Below are 8,945 nucleotides of genomic sequence, written 5' to 3' on the forward strand. Positions count from 1 at the left end.
GAAAACAGCTGGACAAACCCCCAAAGCTTGGGACAGTACATTCTCCACACTAGAAATAGACTCTTACCTTAACAAAGAGTTGAAAACTCAAGTAATTGGTTGGGATCATGAGCAAGCAGTGCAAAAAGAGTCATACTATATTATCTTACCTTGGTGACAAAGAAGATCAAAACATAAAACCAGAAGAAGAAAACAAAGCCAAAGTTCCTACATCCAAAACTTCCAAGAAAAATATGAAATCAGTCCCAGGCCTTGGAAGAGCTCAAAAGGGATTTTGAGAAGCAAGTAAGAGAAGTAGAGGAAAAAGTGAGAGTTTTCCAAGAAAATCATGAAAAACAAGTCAACAGCTTGCTAAAGGAGACCCAAAAAAATAATGAAGAAAATAACACCTTAAAAAATAGCCTAACCCAAATGGCAAAAGAGGTCCAAAAAGCCAATGAAGAAAAGAATACCCTGAAGAGCAAAATTGGACAAATGGAAAAGGAAGTCCAAAAGATTACTGAAGAAAATACTTCCTTAAAAATTAGAATAGAACAATTGGAATTTAGTGACTTTATGAGAAACCAAGACACTGGAAAACAAATCCAAAAGAATGAAAAATTAGAAAACAATGTGAAATATCTCATTGGAAAAACAACTGACCTGGAAAATAGATCCAGGAGAGAGAATTTAAAAATTATTGGACTACCTGACAGCCATGATCAAAAAAAGAGCCTAGACATCACCTTTCAAGAAATTATCAAGGAAAACTGCCCTGATATTTCAGAACCAGAGGGCAAAATAGAAATTGAAAGAATCCACTGATCTCCTCCTGAAAGAGATCCCCAAAGGAAAACTCCTAGGAATATTGTAGCCAAATACCAGAGTTCCCAGGTCAAGGAGAAAATATTACAAGCAGCTAGAAAGAAACAGTTCAAGTATTGTGGAAACACAATCAGGATAACACAAGATTTAGCTGCTTCTACATTAAGGGACCGCAGGCCATGGAATACAATATTCCAGAGGGCAAAGGAGACAGGATTACAACCAAGAATCACCTACCCAGCAAAACTGAGTATAATCCTGCAGGGGAAAAAATGGTCATTCAGTGAAATAGAGGACTTTCAAGCATTCTTGATGAAAAGACCAGAGTTGAATAGAGAATTTGATTTTCAAATACAAGACTCAAGTGGAACATGAAGAGGTAAACAGGAAAGAGAAATCATAGGAGACTTATTAAGGTTGAACTGTTTACATTCCTGCATGGAAGATGATATTTGTAACTCATGAGACCTTTGTCAGTATTAGGGTAGTGGAAGGGAAAAAATTATATGTATGTATAGATAGATAGATAGATAGAGGGCACAGGGTGGGTTGAAGATGAAGGGGTCACACCTGGAGAATAAAATTAAGGGGTGAGAGACGATTATACTAGAAGAAAGAGAAAGGGAGAGGTAGAACAAGGTAAATTATCTCACAAAAAAAAAACAGAAAAAAAAAGGCTCTTACAGTGGAGGGGAACAGGGGGAAGGTGAAAGGGAATGAGTGAATCTTATTCTCATAGGATTTGACTTAAGGAGGGAATAACATACACACTCAATAAGGTATGGAAATCTGTCTTACCCTACAGGAAAATAGGAGGGGAAGGGGACAAGAGAGTAGGGGAATGATAGAGAGGAGGGAAGATTGGGAAAGGGAGTAATCAGAAGCAAATACTTCTGAGGAGGGACAGGGTCGAAAGAATAGAATAAATGGGGGGGGGCAGGATAGGATTAAGGGAAATAGAGTTAGTTTTTCACAGCATGTCTACTATGGAAGTGTTTTGCATAACTGCACATGTATAACCTATATTGAGTTGCTTGCCTTTTCAATGAGGGTGGGTGTGGAGGGAGGAAGGGAGAAAATTTAGAACCCAAAGTTTTAAAAACACATGTTTAAAAAAGATGTTTTCACATGCAACTGGGAAATAAGAAATACAGGAAATGGGGTACAGAAATCTATCCTGCCCTATAGTAAAGTAGAAGGAGAAGGGGATAAGGGAAGGGGAGGAGAGATAGAAGGGAAGGAAGACTAGGGAAAGGGGTATTCAGAATGTATGCCATCTTGGGGTGGGGGGTCGAGATAGGGTAAAAATTTGGAACTCAAAATCTTGTAGAAGTAAATGTTGAAAACTAAAAATAAATAAATTTATTAATAAAAAAATAACAAAATACTTTAATACTTTATGAATCTGTAATTCTGTCTGGGTGGGTATTTCACTGATGTGGATAGTAACTCTAATATAACTCTGTAGATGACTTCTGAGGGTTGTTGGGGCTAAAAAATTCATCACCCTATAACCAAAGTGGCAACAACCTCCCCCAACTCAGGCTGGACTTTGGACAAGATACATAAAGTCCATTATCTGACTGGTACTTGAAGCCTTTCCAGCCTGGTCATACCTACTAGCTGAGGCTGAGAATCCAGGTATCTGCATAGGTAGAGGAAGTATGGGACAAAATCCCAAATTCTTGAAATATTATTTAAAACACACATATGACAAGGGTAAAACCAAGGTGGAAGGCTGAATGCCTCTGTGAGCTCTGGAAAGAGCCTTGGCTTTGGTCAACTCCTAGATCTGCCACTTACTAATACTGGTGACTATGAAAAGTCACATAAACCCTCTGAGTCTCAGTTTCCTTGACTACAAAATGGGGACAATAATAGTTGTTTGGACCACCTATCTCTGAGGGTTGTTGTGAAGAATGAGCCTTGTAAAAAGTACAAAGCCTTATAAATGTTATTTTTATGTTACTTATGAACAATAAATCAAATTAGTTTTAAATAACCATTTTGTCTTAAGTTATTCTTTGTATAACACTGATTTTTAAAAAATCATTCTAACAAATGACTACTCTAAATTTTGGAAATTCTGAATATTTCAGGCAAATTTAATTTCAGGTCAAAAAGCTTAAGGAGATAATAAACTATCTTTCTACGTTTGGGTGTACACTGAGGCAAAAGACCAGGAATAACTTTTATGTAAGTGTTCAAGCACAGTAAATTCAGGTTCCCTATATTTAATATTTCCTACATGTAATCTATGTTATACTTGGTTTATAGTTTTGTTAAAAAATCTTTTCAATAGTAATTATGGCTATTTTTGTTTTTGTTATTAATAAAGGGAATAAGCTTCTCAGCCATGAAGTAGAGAATCTCCTGATAGCCCTCTTATCTCTGCTCTCTTTCTACATTGCTGCTCTAAGTGTGATCTTCATAGTCATCTCCAAAGTAAGTCAAACTTACTATTGCTTCTTTTTTAAAGTTTTATTAATTATATTAATTATAATTATATTAATGTTAAATATTATTAATTGGAATGTATTTATAAGAATCTTTTTTTTTCATCTCAGAGGACCTCCCCTCCTAATAACTTATATATAATCCTCTCTTACAACAATTTCATAAGCTCCTGGCCTTAACTGACGTACACAGACATATATCAGTGTCCTAGTAAAAGTCTATTAACAGAGACAGTGCTGATGAAAAAACCAGAAGCTAACTTGAAACAATTAAGCACAAAGTACTTGGGATATTTCTTGTGTGTATTCATTACACTTTCTATTGGACCTATTTATTTTATTAATGATTTTAAAAGATTTGTGTACATTTCAGAAAATATGAATATTAGCTTTTTGTTTTATTAACTAAACATTATGTTGAATATTATGGAAAAACTTGGACCTTATACTAGGGCATGGATTCTTAATGTTTTTTGTGTCATGGATATCTCTGGTAGTCTGGTAAAGTCTGTAGACCCCTTCCCATAAAACTGTTTTTAAATGCATAAAATAAATAAGATCACAAAAGAAACCAATTATATTAAAATATAGATATCAATTTTTTAAAAAGTTCATGGTCCCCTGGTTAAGCAGCTCTGTGTTAAGGCAAAAGGTACTTCTCAGAATTCTTTAGAATATATAAAAATGTTTTTATAAATATTTTCCTTTTTTAGCAGTTAAAATTGAAAACACCAAAGAAAACAGGAACTTGTGAAGCACCACAGAAGGTACAGAACATATATTAATGCTTATACAACATTTTTAAAAGTATGTCTATTTATAAAGAATAAGTTCAAATCTAATATATTTTACAATCAGTATTTAGACTCCCCCCCCCCCAAAATGCACTGTGACATTATCCCAATATTTAGACTTAGGGAAAAAATCATTCTTGCCACTAGAAACAAGATTAGACAACTCAGTAGTCATTCTTTCATCCACAAAATGTCATTTAATTTTACATTACTCACCCATAACTTTCATTTGATGTACCTATAGAAAGCACACAACAAAGTTAAGTTCTTGGGGAGGGGGGAAAGCATTGGTAATACAGAATAACTACCTTTCTCTGTCCTAATTTAAGCTACAAAAGAGAGAATAACTTTCTCATCCTTCTTTATAGAAGAGGAGTGCTCGACATATTTTTCAGGAAATTGCACAAGAACTACATAATAAGAGATATGTGGAAACAAAACATGAAGTAAGTATGTGCTATCACAAACCTGCAATGTCTTATTTTATGAAAACTAACACTGAAAGCTGAAAGCTTACAGTATATAGCTATGTTTTCTTAAGAAAAGACTAAAATAGGAGTCTGAAAGAAATGAATTAGTTTTTTCATGTACTATGTAATGTTATATAGAATAATAAATGTTAGAGACAAATACAACCTTTTATCGGACCACTGGATTATGGGCAACCTTTTCAACAGACATGGACATTTTGTACATTAGACTGCAAACTCCAAAAGGGTCTGAGATTATATCTTCAGTTTTTTTTATATTCCCCACTCAAGAAATATTCAGTGAATCAATGAAAGATAATACTTATTTCCAAATGCATTACGTGGAAAGGTTTGTATGAAGGGCTACCACCTCAAACAACCTAGGATTCATTTTCATGTAAGTTTCATATGAGCTAGCATGCTAAGACTGTCCTCATCTGGAAGGACTAAATAAAAACAAAAATTAAAGAATACATATAACCCTTTGGGTTAATAATTGCAAAGAGTACTCTTTTAAAATTTGTGCCTTCATAGGGGAAATAATTTTGTTTTGATAGGTCCCAAATGAGGAAACAAAAATTCAGATGTTGAAAGATCTCTTCATTTATAAACCAAAGGGAATATGACAGAACAAGGCTTATCATGTGGAGCTTCTGATGGACGTTCCTTTTAAGCTTTTAATAATAAATTCTCTCCCCAATTGATAGATGGTCAAAGGATATGAACAGGCAGTTTTCAGATGAAGAAATTAAAGTCATCTGTAGTCATATGAAAAAATGCTCTAAATCACTATTGATTAGAGAAATGCACATCAAAACAACTCTGAGGTACCACGTCACACCTATCAGATTGGCCACGATGACAGAACAAGAAAATGATAAATGTTGGAGAAGATGTGGGAAAATTGGAACACTAATGCATTGTTGGTGGAGTTGTGAAATGATACAACCATTTTGGAGAGCAATTTGGAACTATGCCCAAAGGACTATAAAAATGTGCATACCCTTTGACCCAGCTATAGCACTTCTAGGGCTATATCCCAAAGAGATCATACAAATGGGAAAAGGACCCACATGTACAAAAATATTTATAGCAGTTCTTTTTGGGGAGGCAAAGAATTGGAAATTGAGAGGATGCCCATCAATTGGGGAATGGCTGAACAAGCTGTGGTATATGAATGTAATGGAATACTACTGTGCTGTAAGAAATAATGAGCAGGTGGACTTCAGAAAAACCTGGAAAGACTTGTATGAACTGATACTGAGTGAAGTGAGCAGAAGCAGGAGAACGTTGTACACAGTAACAGCCATGTTTTATGATGACTAATATTGATGAACTTAACCCTTCCCAGCAATACAAGGATCTAAGACATCTCCAAAGGCCTCGTGATAGAAAATGCTATCCATATCCAAAGAAAGAACTATGGAGTTTGAATGCAGATCGAAGCATACTATTTGCTATTTTTTTTCTTCTGTTGAGTTTTGTTTCCTCTTTCTGGTGGTTCCTCCTATTGGTCCTAATTCTTACTTACAACATCACTAATGTGAAAATATGTGTAATAGGAATGTAAATGTATAGCCTATATCAGATTATGCACCGTCTTGGGGAGGGTGGTAGGGAAGGAGGGGGAGAAAAATTTTAAACTCAAAAGCATATGGAAGTGATTGTTGATAAATCAAAATAAATTAATTTAAAAAATAATAAATTCTCAATGGACCAAGACTCAAGAGATAAAGTGAATTCAAGGAATGCAAAAGCAAGAAGTAGATGCTTGCTAGTTGTTATATTGATTTCTGCTTTATTTCTAAAGAGGAAAATGAGGTATAATGAAATAACTTCTTTCACTGGGTAAAGAAATGAACTGTTAGGGCCAGAAGGAAGGATTAACAAGTCAAAGATTAGCATATGTGTAAATTGGGAAACAAAAAAATTCCTAGAAGAAAGACCCATGTCTTTCTTATTATGTTAGAGTCACATAAGAAAGGATCTGGATAGATTTATCTAACTGGGAAATTAGTAGTTTTTCAACCAAGAGGAAAGAAAATCAAACTATTTTTAAAAAAGAAATTAGGCAATTTACAAATACAGATTTATGGCTATATAAGGACCAAATCGATATAAATTCTAACAATACTTAGAATACTACAAAAGCAGGCCTTTCAAACACGCTGCAAGTTTAAAACTATTGGAACAGATATTTAGAGGCAGCCTTTCTGTTTGAATAGAATGCATTATTATGAATAAGGCACTTTGTAACTTTATGACAACAGCAATGATATTTTACTTTAAATGACAACTAACCTCTTTACTTATATATCCTTGACTGTTTCTTTTTGGGGTTCACAAAATGCAATGTTAAGATGCAGTAGAAAAATGCCATAGTCTATTAATGTCAATTAATGCATGAATTTATTCTTCTATGTATTCATAACTATTGAGTAATTTAAAGTAACAGAAATGAAGATATTTCAATGCTCAAAGGTAAAACAAGTACAAATTATAATTTTAAAAAATATGCTTTCATAATCCTGTCTTATTTTTCTTTAGGAGAGAGATGACTACGTCAATGAAAACAGAAGAGCACAGTCCAACTTTGAAAGACCATAGAGAAGGGAAGAATTTATGACCAAACAAGTGATATAGAGCACTACAAGATGTAACATGGACAATTTTGATTATATTAAATTATAAAGGTTTTGCACAAACAAAATTAGAAGGAAAGCAGAAAGCTAGAAAACAATTTTTACAGCAAATGTCTCTGATAAAGGCCTCATTTCTCAAATACGTAGAGAAATGAGTTAGTGATAAGAATACAAGTAATTTCTCATTTGACAAATGATTAAATGATATGAACAGGAAGTTTTCAGATAAAGAAATCAAAGCTATCTATAGGTATATTAAAAAAAATGCTCTAGATCACTACTGATTGGAGAAACACAAATTAAAACAACTCTGAGATACTGTCTCACACCTATCAGATTGGTTAATATGACAAGAAAGTCAAATGATGAATGCTGGAGAGGAGGTGGGAAAATTGGAGTTGTAAACTGATTCAACTCTTCTAGAGAGCAATTTGGAATTATGCCCAAAGCACAATCAAACTGCATGCTCTTTGATCCAGCAATACCACCACTAGGGCTGTATCCCAAGGAGATTATAAAAAAAGGAAATGGACCTCCATATACAAAAATATTTGCAGCAGCTTTTTTTGTGGTGGCAAAGAATCGTAATTTAGGGCATGCTCATCAATTTAGGAAAGGCTAAACCAATTATGATATATGAATGTAAAGGAATACTATCGTGCTATAAGAAATGACAAACAGGCAGATTTCAGAAACACCTGGAAAGAAAGTGAAATGAGCAGAATCAGAACACTGAATACCGTATCAGCAACACTGTACAATGATCAATTATGATTGACTTAGCTCTTCTCAGCAATACAATGATCCAAGACAAATCCAAAAGACTCATGATGGAAAATGCTATTCACACCCAGACAAAGAGCTGATGGCATCTGAATGCAGACTGAAGCATACTACTTACACTTTCTTTATTTTTCCTTTGTAGGTTTTTCCTTTTGTTCTGTTTTTTCTTTCACAACATGACTAATATGGAAATATGTTTTTCATGATTGCATTTATATAACCTGTATCAAATTGCTTACTCTTTTAGGGAGGGAGGAGGAGGGGGGAAGGGAGAAAATTTAGAACTCAAAATTTTATATAAAAAAAGAATGTTAAAGGGAAAGCAGTGACTTGCTAGAGCTCTCCCCTAAACCCCTCCAAATACCTACAAAAAATGGTTCTAAACAAATTCTAAAGCAGCAGAACCCACAAAAAAATAGAGTAAAACAAATTTCCAGCTCAAGACAACTTGGATGGTTGATCAGAAAGGTATATTGTGCTAGGCTGGGAGAGGAGCACAGTTCAGCGTGGGCATGCAGGCCGCAGAGACCCTGGGGCAGGCCTCAGAGGACTGACTCGCGGGCAGCTGTGGCGGTTTCCAGACTTCTCAACCCACGAACACCAAAGACAACTTAGAAGGTCAGTGGGAAAAGTTTGTGACTTCGGTGAGAGAGAAGCTAGGTCTCAGCCACCCTGAGGGCAGTGGCTGGCTTCTGAGCTTCTGGCCCACAGACTGAGGGGGAATCGAGTGGCTGATCAGAGGGGATTGCAGGGATCTCTTTGCCAGGACTGAGGCAGGAATCTCTTGCTCCGGTGCTTAGATCTGGGTCACAGTTCTGAGGGGCAGTCCTGGGGTGAGGAGGAGCGCTGGCATGGTAGAGCTTGTTGTGGTAGTGGAGAGGAAACACCTCGCCCCTTATCATAGCACCTTAGAAGAACTGGTACTTCTCAGGTCCCTAGAAGTATCTCTGAAAACAGCTGGACAAACCCCCAAAGCTTGGGACAGTACATTCTCCA

At 35.4% G+C, this 8,945-nt stretch overlaps 1 long non-coding RNA gene across 1 annotated transcript; it reads left to right on the forward strand.

Annotated features, from left to right (window-relative positions):
- The first annotated feature begins 3,129 nt into the window (after positions 1–3,129).
- Positions 3,130–7,261, forward strand: LOC114034127. The gene is made up of 4 exons (XR_003568064.1): positions 3,130–3,249; positions 3,974–4,027; positions 4,423–4,500; positions 7,072–7,261. It is a non-coding gene; the product is annotated as an uncharacterized LOC114034127 (long non-coding RNA).
- Positions 7,262–8,945: the final 1,684 nt, after the last annotated feature.

This window comes from Vombatus ursinus, unplaced genomic scaffold (genome assembly GCF_900497805.2).
Source record: "Vombatus ursinus unplaced genomic scaffold, bare-nosed wombat genome assembly UNPS02008090.1, whole genome shotgun sequence".
Classification (NCBI taxonomy): Eukaryota; Metazoa; Chordata; class Mammalia; order Diprotodontia; family Vombatidae; genus Vombatus; species Vombatus ursinus.